This window comes from Pinus tabuliformis, chromosome 7 (assembly GCF_031772625.1).
Source record: "Pinus tabuliformis cultivar Carrire ecotype Pingquan chromosome 7, CPIR1, whole genome shotgun sequence".
NCBI classification, from domain to species: domain Eukaryota; kingdom Viridiplantae; phylum Streptophyta; class Pinopsida; order Pinales; family Pinaceae; genus Pinus; species Pinus tabuliformis.
In genome coordinates, this window is record NC_142293.1 from 1,323,680,143 (window position 1) to 1,323,692,477 (window position 12,335).

The window sequence follows — 12,335 nt, forward strand, 5'->3', positions numbered from 1 at the left end:
AATAAAATAAAAAATAAAAAATAAAAAATGAAATAACTATACAAAATATTTAAATAATGTCAATTCATAAAAAAATTTGCATGTGAAGAAATTGGATCCCTCTTGGCTCACCTTAGATCCATATTTAAGATGGATCTAAGCTGGTAATAAACAAATCCCACACATAACATCCAAATGTATTTTATTTTTAAACATTATGCTATTTTTTTTTTACATATCTAAATCTATATATTCTATATAAAAAATAAACATATTTTGGCCATTACATCAAAGTTCATCATGTCACTTCTGAGAATTGAAAACAAATAGAAAAATTCCCCATTATTCCTCGCAAAATAATTCCAATTGAGCATAACAATTATTTTATATTCCCCTAATTTACTATTTATTGTAAAATCCTTGTACCCCTCGGTGTAGCGAAAGCTTTGAGCCCCATTTGGTGCGCTCAACATCTCGCATGCAAAATAGCGACACAAATTTATCTCACCCAACATCATGAGAAACCCTAGGGTTACTATATAACATTTGCATAAAACCCCCCAAATATATTTCCTCATAGGCTAAAACCCCCCATATCATTGCATCGAATTGTGCTGCGCAGAGAGTAAGAGCTTCCAGGTTTTCAGCTTCCCATTATCTTTCTCTGGCTGCGGTTTCTACTCTTCATTTCCATTGGACCTGGTAACAGCTGCAACGCCGCTCTCTGCAGGTGGATATAGGTAAGGGGACATTTTCCTTCATTGTTACGTTGATATTTGCATTTTTCATACCGAGGTTATAAGTCCAACTCCACGAAGGCTTTCACCTTCACAGCTATAGATACCCCATTGCCCAGTCTTCAGTTACTATGGCTTAGACTGGCATATGTCTCAGTGTTTACACTTTTGTTGTTGGGTATTTTCCTTTAGTTATTAGCACGTGGACATTGTTTTGTTTTTTTTGGAATTGTAGCTGGTGTTTTGCAATGATTAAAATGTGGCAATGTTCTAGCTCTGATCGTTGCTTCAATTCCCTCCTAGTCAAACAACTCTGCAAACCATAGGCCTGCAAATAGCTTCTTGATGCAATTTACAGGCCGAAGATTAGATAATAGATAACGTTTGAAAAAGTTGAACTATCATACGTATTAAGACATCGCACTGAAATCATAAATGCGATTGGTCCATCCTTCAGCCTTCTTGGTCTTGCATTATTAAGAATCCCATGCACAAACATACTACAGAATGGCAGGTGGCGACGAGTATAATCATCGATGAACTGATCTTATTACTACTTCACAATAAATTTTACCAGACCTTCTGCTAACATTAAAATAGACCAAATTTTGCTAAGCGGCTTATGGCAATGAAGTACACCTCAATTTTATTCACGGATATGCAATCAAGTAAGATAATGGGTTTCTCAAAACTTTATTACTATAACTTGTCTACGTGCAATCAAGGATGTTTCATTTCCCAAAACCGTGCTGGCAACACTATGCATCTTCCAGCGGTGCCCATTTAGTGGGATTCTTCTGAATGGATTTTAACATCTTCTGTGTATAGTTGGGGTTGCGATTCTCTGAATGCGTTTTAGCATCTTTTGTGTATAGTTGTCAATCATCTATATTTCTGTGCTGTATCCTATCCCTAGAGCAATCATTCTAGGACAGAAAGGAGAGGTGACATAAATGCTCAATTGGCACATGTTTTAATGGATAAGTGCTTTAATTGTGATAAAATTAGGTCATAGGGTCACCGGTGACACTCAAGCCTTTCGACCTGTACACACTCCTATATGAAGAAATCAGGATGATGTCAAAAGACTACCAAAAACCATATACCTCTAGCACAAGGTGAAGTGAATCTCTACAGGTAATTCTGCCAGAGGGACCACAAGTCCAGTTCTTCCAAGGGGGTCACTTTTGGGTGCATGTTTGTATAAGATTTTCTAAACCAAGGTAAGCAGACCTTGCACTAAAAGAATTTCTAAACTATTAGATAGCGGAAGCCTAAAGGCTACTCAAAAGTTAAAACTGCTGTTCTAATGCTGCTAAAGTCTACAAACACAAAATGCAGAAAAACTATAATGAAAACTCATAGGTCTATCCTAAATCCCATCAGTGTTATCAAGCAGAAAAAAGCAGAATTACAGCGTACTTGCTAAATCACTGTTAAAAGCAAAAAATGTCAAAATCTATAACTGCTTTCTCATTAATTCTTATTGGAAATCTGCTACAGGAAAAAGACAGCAAACTAATTCACTTCATGTTGTTGTACTTAATGAATTAGCCTATATCCCTGCCTTCCTTTATAGACTAGGAAGAAGAGTAGGTACAATGTATCTGGATATATGCACAACAGCAACCAACTGGCAATGATCTGAGGCGTGCAAGCATTTATCATTTTAGAGATCTGTGCCCTTAAACTGGATGTGCCTAGCTGAATCTTAGAGATAAGCTACAATTAGAAAACACATGCAATTGAATATGCCCTGGAAGCTTACAAGAGTAGTGGTGCACCACCCGAGTCTACTCTACTGCTGTGCCCTCACCTACGGACCATCATCCTTCACAGAATTCAGTGCTACAAGTATTTGCTGAATGTGTCATGCTTTTTTAACTAAAGGGAGTAGTATAACTTCTACTTTTTGGACCCATTCACAACTAAAATCAGTCTAGCCATGACCAAAGTCAGTGAATACTCATGTGCCCATCCCTGTAGAAGATTATCAGAGGTACACTAATCTAACTGCTAGGGCGTGTCATTTTTAATTGTCTCCCAACCTTGGTATTACCTGCAATGTTTCTGCTCCTTGTGTTCGATAGTTTGTGAGACAGATAGAGAGTTTGAAGGATTCTTGTCATTTGTGGAGGTGAAGGGAATCGAAGATCATTGTAACCTTTGCCGCTGCCACCGCTCCACCTCTCTTTGACTTTATTATATGTTTGTATTTGTACGCACTGTTTTTCCTTGGTGAAGGGGTACCCATCTCATCATCTAAACAGCATTGCCTCATATAGCAAATAAAGCGCGTCAAATCACCAAAGCACATTGGAAAGGTGAAAGTAAAAATCGTTCTGTGTTATAAACATCATGAAAGGCATTCATTCCAAACACAATGTTATTATACACATGAAGTTATTTAAAAAAAGTAGCTCTCTTCAAGAACTAGATTGGTGAGACTTGTACAATGACTCACTCTAGGGTTGAATCCCCACAAGAATTCAAGGAACAACTGTTCTTGGTTTGGACTTGGCTGGCAGTCCAGACTAGGCCAGGTCCACATCGTTATTAAAGTGTTAGCTTGTGCCATTTGGGCTCCTCCTAGGGTCACCCAGCCAGGCCCTCTTAGCCTTGGTTTCCCTCCTAGGGACATCATCAGACAGTGCATTGATGTCTTCTTAGTGGTCAATGAGGTGGTCAAAACTTCTTCTTCTCTCTCTACTTCCGTATCTTGACCTAGTGGAGCTTTTTCATTCAGTTTTCCTCTTTGATGTATCCACTAGTTCACATATGTTTAGCTTTAAGCTTCTATCTTTATTTGTTTTCACTTTTGGAGCAGCCTAGTGCACGCCTACATATTACAATCACTTTTTCTACATCTTAGCCCCTTTGGCCTCCTTTTTGGTCATTTGTAGGACGTTAACAAAATTTTCCTATCTTATCTTCATAGTTGCCAAGTGGTAGACCAAGCTTTGGTACACATTGCAGAAGGTAGAATGTAAGTGAGCAAGAGCACCCAAGTTCTCAACTGTAGACACCACCTAATGCAATTTGATTTTACACAACAGTACACATGGTATAAGACTGCGCCAAAGTCAAATACTTGGATAAGAATGTCTAAAGGATAAAACTAATCCTACTGATAAAATCTAAATTTCTGAATATAACATTTTGTACACGAGTCTGCCAAAAATGCAGAATGGCTATGGTAGAGGGGCTCCATATGCCTAAATTACATAATGAATGCCAATGTCAAAACTTATTCTCCTTATTTAGAAGAAACTGTTCCCAATTTCTGCTAATACAAGATGTATTCCCCCTTCCAATGCCAGGTCCTTCTAAGCAAGGAGTACTCGTCCTTTTAATGAAGTGGGTAATGATATTTTAACTGTGTAGCTAGGATCTTCGCATGGGCTTGTGTGTCTGTTGACAGTGGGATCAGGAAATCTTTTGTAGTTGGAGTGCTTGAACCAAGGGCAGAATGCCTAAGAACAGAACCTGCATAGTCTGTTGCATGTTAAGAAGTTGAAATATTGGTGCAACAGACATTTCTTCCTTGTTTGGTTGAGATGAAAGACTGTATTCTGGAGGCTACAGAATTGTGAATAGAGTCCTGTGTTTCATAGGATTTGAATATGCTTGCTTAATAGTTGATTTTTTGGAGGACTCTGTAGGTTCCTGACATGGGCTCATGTGGCTCTTGTCAGTGGAGTCAGAAAATCTTTTGAAAGTGAAGTGCTGGACCCTAGGGTGGATTGCTTAAGAACAGAACCTGCATAGGCTGTTTGGGAAGTTGAAGTATCGGTGCAAAAGATATTGCTTCCTTGTTGTTCATTTGAGATGAAAGAATGTGTTGTTGAGGCCATGGAATTGCGAAAAGAGTTCCATGTTCTATAGGGTTCAAATGGACTTGCTTAGTAGCTGTGTTGTACAGGACTGTGAGAGTAACCCCAAATGGATGAATGTGTGAGGACAGATTTCCATTGAAAGGGAAAGAACCTATGAAAGTGGTGTGGAGACAACTTCAAAAGGTTTGTGATGAGTCTCAACACTTATGAAGCACCATGAAGTGGGATTGGAAGATAATGACTCTCTGAGAATCTAGGAGCAGAGGAAAACTAAAATATATCGTGAAAAAAGAATTTGCAGCAAAGCACATATTTCCATTTGTTATTCAAACAAAGAAAAACACCACTATTTGAAAGAACAAAAATCTTATAAAATAGCCACATGATTAAAAGTAGATTATTCAAATTCTAATACTTATGTTAAAATGCACTGCAACATTTAAAAAGTGGTTTGGGCTGTGACATTGAATTAGTGAACATTATTTTTTTCATGGTTGAATGCATTGCGCAAATGATGGGTTTGGACTATCTAAACATATTGATTATATAATATCTTAAAGTTGCAGTACATACTAAATCAAATTGGTGGATTTACATTATGTTTTCGAATATGAGGGAGGGTCACTATGGCATCTCTCTCACAAAAAAAAATCTCTATAGTTGAAGAGCGAGTTTTGGATACCTAGGGCAATGTTGCTCACTAACTTGTTTTTCTCTACGTTTTTTGGTTGGATTTCCTACATTGAGTGAGAAGATGCAAGGTGTAAGTGGCTTGTTTCTTTATGATTTTGCTGAGGTGCTTCCAGTGTTGAGGATTAGCCCTTTATTATTTCCTTTCCATTCTTCTTTGTCCTCCTCCATGAAAATTTCTAGTTCTACTTGGATAATCCACTGTATGGTTTCTTTCAATAGGGGTTGGAGTGCTTCATCAATTTTGGGGGTTGTTGATTTGTGCACTGCTCCCTTCTTTGAGGTTTTTGTGTGTTTAGAGTTGGTTGACACCTTCCTCTGGAGTTGGAGTTTGGATCTCCTCTCCCTCCTTCGATTGTTTGATTGGAAGTGGCTAGAATTGGAGGGATAAGGATTGGAGGCTTTTTGGTTCATAGACCATGTAGGTTGTTTTTTTCTTACTAATTGTGGGTTTGAACAACATTTGTTCTTCTTGCTTGCTTTGTGCTTGATTTCTGCTCCAAGCCTTGAGGAACTATAGTGAAGGATTATTGCATTGGATTGTTTGAAGTAGGGGAAGAGGGAGCTTGTTGGCAGTTCTTTGAAAAGTGTGCATATGCATGGGACATGCTACACTTGAAAGTGGTTCATTGTGAAGGTCTTGGAAGAAATTCTACCCTTCCATTTGGAGTAGGATGGCTTTTGGAAGGCCCTTATTCAAAGCAACGTCCATGCAAATGTATACACATGAATATTAACCTCCATAGGTTTTGTTCATTCATTGAAAATCCCCAAGATATCTCCTACAACTTTTAGGGTATATCTACCCTAGAAAATCAACAAAAGATGAGGAAGGTGAACCCAAACAAGGGTTGTAGCTATTTCCTTTTTTGGGCTAAATTGTGGTGTCCAGTGATAGAGATACAAACCATGTGAGTGCATGGGTTATAGGCCAGAGCAGAAGATCATGGCTTGATACTCTTTTATTTGGAGATAGAAAGACAAAGAACCCCCTCGCACATGCAAAGAAAGAGAGCTTACCCTTCATCTGAGTAATCTAAGATTTTGTAATACATTCATCATTTAAAAGAAGACTAATCTAGTGAACTTGCCTACAAGAGTTCTCTTTTGTAGATTGGTCGTCTATCTTTGATGTTGTAGAGTTAGGATGGGCAGAGAAGGGTTGCCTTGTGCTTTTTCACAAAGAGGCTTGGTACAATTGTCATTGTCGCCCTTAGTGAAGCTGAGAGTAACTCTTTAATAGCGAGATGCGAACCATGTGCTCTCATCGAGCAACCTTTGCTTCTCTAATCACTCAGACTGTGAATCCTTGTCGATGGTTGAAGCTATTTCGTTCATTGGGTTCAAATCCAACATTGAGTGATTGAGATATAGACCTTGCGAGCCCATGAAATATGGACTAGAGTGAAAGATTAGGTCTTGGTTTTCATTTAATTAGAATACAAATTCAAGGAAACCCCCCCTCCCATATGTGAAAACTCAAGGATCCCACCCGAATCAACTACTGCAACAACTGATTAAACTTCACCTATCTGTTAATTACTAAAACAAATTATTTACTGTTTCCCACAACAAATTTCGAAGCTAATACAACTGCAGAATAGAACAATAGAGAAAAATCCACACAAGTGACACAATATTTTTTGGACAAATGTCCCCGGAAAAACCCAATGCGGGAAAACTGGTGCAACAGCTCCGAGGGTTTTTATTATTAAGCAATAGTTTCTGAATACAACTCGAGATGCCCTTCTGGCAAAATAGTTATAGAGAAAATAAACTAGCAGAAAAACTTAGTGAGATTACCTCACTCTACTTGGCAAATCCCAGTTGTTCTGGCAGTTTAACCAATTGTCCTCGACTATCTCTATGTAGGCCTTGTGTCAGCCTCGAAAGGCTTTGTGTTAGCTCAACTAGGGCATCTTGCCTTCTGGAGCAATTTCCAGCCCTCCCGACTCAGAAATGTCAGCTCCTCTGCAAAACTCGGACTTCTGCTCTGGATGACTGCACTGTCTCTGCGTGAGCCCTTCTGGCTCAGTGTCAAGCTTTGCGTGAGCCCCTCTGGCCCAGCGTCAACCCTTCTGGTGTCTCTCTGTCTCTCTCTGATGCTTATCTTGGGTCCTGGAGAAGATACTCCAACCCAACTATCCCTGCCCCTCACTGCAACAACTCACTATCGAAAATCTCCCTGCAGTTGCTCTCCTTCAGAAAATTGAACTTTTGAACTCTTTGTGTGTTATTCCAAGTGGCCCTCAAGCCTCCTTAAATAATCTCCCCGTTGACATTCAACGACCCAGATTAGAAGCTAATCAATGGCTAAGATCATTTTTGCTTGATCCTAGTCTTCTTCTAGAAGTTTCACCCACAGTTTATATTAATACCCTTTAATTATTTTATTTTCCTAAGTTTAGACTTAAGGTCCCTTTAAAAATAATTAATTATTTTAATAAAACTGTTTCTGGGTGGAATTTCCCAGAACGCTTTCTGGGTTCTTTGGAATACCTGTGCCCAAGCCTCCCTACAAAATTTGAGACTTAGAGCACATCCGATGCTACTAGAAATCAACACTCCCTCTTAGTGAGGACTGTGCTCTAGTAATGTAACCTGCTGCTGCATCACCCTGTTCTGTAACATCTCCTTCTGCGTTGCTAATGTCTGACATGCTGTCCACCAAATCACTCTGTTCTGTAACATCTCTTTTTGCGCTGCTGATGTCTGACATGCTGTCCACCAACCACTGCGCAGATGCTGCAGCTGTACTGCTGCTAATGTTGGAAATAATACTGAGAGGGGGGGTGAATCAGTATTATCTAGCAATTTACCAAATCTTCCTTATTTGATCTTTTGAATTATTCTTGCATATCAGTACCATAAAATAATGAGCATGAATAAAGAAAATAGACAGTCACACCAAAGAACACAAGATGTAAGGTGGAAACCCAATGCGGGAGAAAACCACCTGCTGCAATATGTCTCTATCTTCTTTCAAGAAATTCTTTTTACAATGATTTTGTACTGGTGCAGTCCTTTACCAGCACGCAGGCTGCAACCTGCAGAGAGCTACAACTCTCTCTCGTTTTCCAGTCTCTCCTGGAAGGGAGCTACAACCCCCTACTTCTTTTCATGAAGAATCAAATGATCAACAAGTATACAACAGATACAGTCCACTACAGATATCAGATCAGTAATTACAGAAATAACCCAGAACACCTTATGAACAGAAATATACAGTCAACAGATCATCTTAAGACAGGGACGCATATTTTCTTTCTGTGACCTGCGACTGGACGCAGTCTACCTTCCACTGTTCTGCGTCCCGACGCACTGTTCCTCTATGCTTTGCTGCGACCGGCGCACTCAGAAACACTATCGCGCTGCGTCTTTTGCTTCAGAGACGCACCTGAGCCTTTACTGTACTGCGTCCCGGCGCACTTTCCCTTCACTGAACCTGCGTCCCTTCAGATATAAAAGATATGAGGACTTCAGAACCAACCCAAACACTCAGATCCACAGATCTGATCATGCGCCATAGAGATCACAGTCCATTAGAAGATTCGCCTTCATAGATCTGGACTAGATCTCACCAAAAGATGTTCAACCAAGATGATGCATAATCCAAATGAACTCCTTTGCTTTATATAGGCAAGCTTCTCCCCAAAACATGGAACAAAACCACGAGCCGACACCATAGAAACACAAAACCGTCGGCTAGATACCACACAAGAAACCCCCACGTGCTTTTCTCTGCCTTGAAATGTGTGCACTGGGCGGACGCACCTCCTGAACGGCTGGCCTGCGTCCCTGGACGCGGGTTCTGTATGGTATACCTGCGGGGACGCACTTGCTGAACATATTTCCTGCATCCTTCTTGATTTATCACCTGAATGGGTTTGCCATCAAGGACAACACCTGAATCATAATGCCAACAATCTCCCCCTTTGGACTTGATGGCAACCACATAATCTTCAGCTTCATTCTCCCCCTTTGACATCAAGGGCAAAGGGTATGCTCCCCCTATGCTCATGCATCTCCAGATCTGTAACCAGAAATCCATCATGAAGGAGATAGAGACATATTGCAGCTGTTTCCAAGATCTCCTTCTCCATAATGCCAACAATGCATTATGTGCTCCCCCTGAGCCTATACCACCAATAGGAAGATGATCAACAGTAAGATGATGCATCAACAACCCCCAGCTTTTGCCTGAGGTATTCAAAAGTGTCCCTGGGCAATGGTTTGGTGAAAATATCAGCAACTTGTTCCTTAGAAGGAACATACTCCAACTTGACCTTCTGTTCAAGTACTTGTTCCCGGAGAAAATGGTACTTGATTGGTATGTGCTTGGTTTTTGAATGCATAACCGGATTCTTTGAGATGCTGATTGCACTTGTGTTGTCACATAAGATAGGGATTGGAGGAGTACAAGTGATTTGATAATCCTGCAAATTCTGCATCATCCAAAGGAGTTGGGTGCAACAAGATGCAGCAGCAACATATTCTGCTTCAGCTGTAGACAAGGCAATTGAACTCTGTTTCTTGCTGAACCAAGAGACCAGTCTGGGACCCATAAAGAACGCACCACCACTTGTGCTTTTCCTGTCGTCCACGCTTCCGGCCCAATCTGCATCTGTATAGGCATGAAGAGTAAGATCTGTATTTCTAGGATACCATAAGCCATAATTTTGAGTCCCTTGAAGATATTTGAAAATTCTCTTCACTGCTTGAAGATGAGTCTCCTTCGGATTTGCCTGAAATCTTCCAACTATTCCAACTGCATGCATGATGTCTGGTCGGGTACCTGTCAAATATAGTAAACTTCCAATCATAGATCTGTAGGTTGGTTGATGTACTGCTGCAGATTCATCATTTGCACTGAGACTACATCCTGTGACCATGGGTGTACATACTGGTTTTGCATCTTCCATGCCATATTTCTTCAAAATCTGCTTGAGATACTTGGTTTGAGATAAAAAGATTCCTCCTTCCTTCTGTTGGATTTGCAAACCAAGGAAATATGTCAGTTCTCCTAGCAAGGACATTTCAAATTCTTTCTGCATGACTGAGGCAAAGCTTTGACTCATAGCTTCTTCATTGCTGCCAAAAATAATGTCATCTACATACACAACAAGTATTAGCAATTTGTCATTTTCAACTTTTATATACAGATTGCTATCTGCTGAACCTTTTAAGAAACCTTGTTGATGAAGATATTTGTCCAACCGGTAATACCAAGCCCTTGGAGCTTGTTTGAGACCATAGAGAGCCTTTTTCAATCGGCATACAAGATTTGGATCATTTCCAAGAATGAACCCATCTGGCTGTTCAATGTACACTTCTTCTTCCAAGTCTCCATTCAGAAAGGCTGATTTTACGTCCATTTGAAATACTTTGAAATTCTGAGAACTTGAGAGAGCAAGGAACATTCGGATGGCCTCAAGTCTTGCAACAGGAGCAAAAGTTTCTTCAAAGTCTATTCCTTCTTGCTGTGCATACCCTTTACAAACAAGTCTGGCTTTGTTTCTAATTACTTCTCCATTTTCATTCAATTTATTTTTGAAGACCCATTTTGTTCCGATAACATTCTTATCCTTTGGTCTAGGAACCAGCTCCCAAGTGTTGTTCTTTTCGATTTGCTCAAGTTCTTCATCCATTGCTTTCACCCAACATTCATCTTTGCATGCCTCTTTCACATTTTGTGGTTCAGTAGAGGAGAGTAATGCCAAATAGCTTGACGCTTCTGCAACTGTTCTTCTAGTTTGTATACCTGCTTCTTTCTGTCCCATGATCTGAGATTCTGGATGGTTCTTTTGAACATATCTGGATGGAGTCTTTTCTTCTATTCTTGTTCGTTCTTCTGCTTCTTTGTGAGGTTCTTCTTGAGATTCTTCTTGCGGTTCTTCTTCTTCATCATTCTGTCTTTGAGGGTAGCTTTCATCTTCTTCGATGTCTTCACGATGTATTTGCCTAGGAATGTATCCCTTCTCATCAACCACTACATCAATGCTGTCAACAATTCTGCCAAGTCTTTTATTGTAGCATTTGTATGCTTTGCTATGTGGAGAGTAGCCAAGAAGAATACCTTCATCTGCTCTAGGATCAAGTTTACCAAGCTGCTCCTCAGTATTCTTGATATAGCATTTGCTCCCAAAGATTTTGAAGTGTTTTACCGAAGGAGTTTTACCACTCCAGAGCTCATGAGGAGTTTGAGTGCTGTTCACTCGGACATTTGTCTTGTTGAGAATAATAACCGCCGCATGTGCAGCTTCACCCCAGAAGGTTGCAGGAGTTCCTGATTCATCAAGCATAGCACGAGCCATTTGCTGGATTGTTCTGTTCATTCTTTCAACTACTCCATTTTGCTGAGGAGTTCTAGCTGTAGAAAATTCTCTCCTTATCCCATGTTCATCACAGAAATCGAAAAATTCATTTGAAGTAAATTCCCCACCTCTGTCAGATCTGAGGCACTTAATTTTGTGACCTGATTCATTTTCAGCCAAGGCTTTGAAGGTTTTGAATTTTTCGAATGCTTCATCTTTGTGCTTCATAAGTCCTAACCAAACAAATCTGGAGAAATCGTCAATAAATAATATCAAGTATTCCTCTCCTCTAGGTGTCCTTTTTCTGAATGGTCCACATACATCTGTATGTACTAGCTCAAGAGGCATGCTGGCTGATCCTTCTTTCTCTGGAAAGTTAGTTCTGGTTTGTTTTCCAAACTGACATGATCTGCATATGGTGTTGTCAGGAATTTTGATATCTGGAAGATCGCGAACTGCCTGATATTTGCAAGCTTTCCTTATTTGTGAGAAGCTTAGATGTCCCAACCTTCGATGCCATAACCAGTGCTCTTCATTCTTGCTTAGATAGCATTGTTGTTGTCCTTCATCAAATATGTATAGATTATTTGGAGTTCTCTTTCCTTTGAGAACTGTTTTACCTGTATCAAGATCACGAACAAGGCATCCATTTGATCTGAATATAACCTCGGTTCTTTGATCACACATCTGGCTGACACTTAGTAGATTATGCTTCAATCCATCAACAAACAAAACATTTCCAGCCTTAACATCTTCTTTTAAAGGAGCAATACCTTTTC

General features: G+C 39.9%; 1 protein-coding gene across 1 annotated transcript in view; it reads left to right on the forward strand.

Annotated features, from left to right (window-relative positions):
- Positions 1–427: 427 nt before the first annotated feature.
- The window catches only part of NOXY38 (tetratricopeptide repeat (TPR)-containing protein), a 317,852-nt gene continuing 305,944 nt past the window's right edge, over positions 428–12,335 (forward strand). Inside the window, exon 1 of the mRNA XM_089459697.1 lies at positions 428–719. The gene's annotated coding sequence lies outside the window, so the exon portion shown is untranslated. The remainder of the gene's footprint in view (positions 720–12,335) is intronic.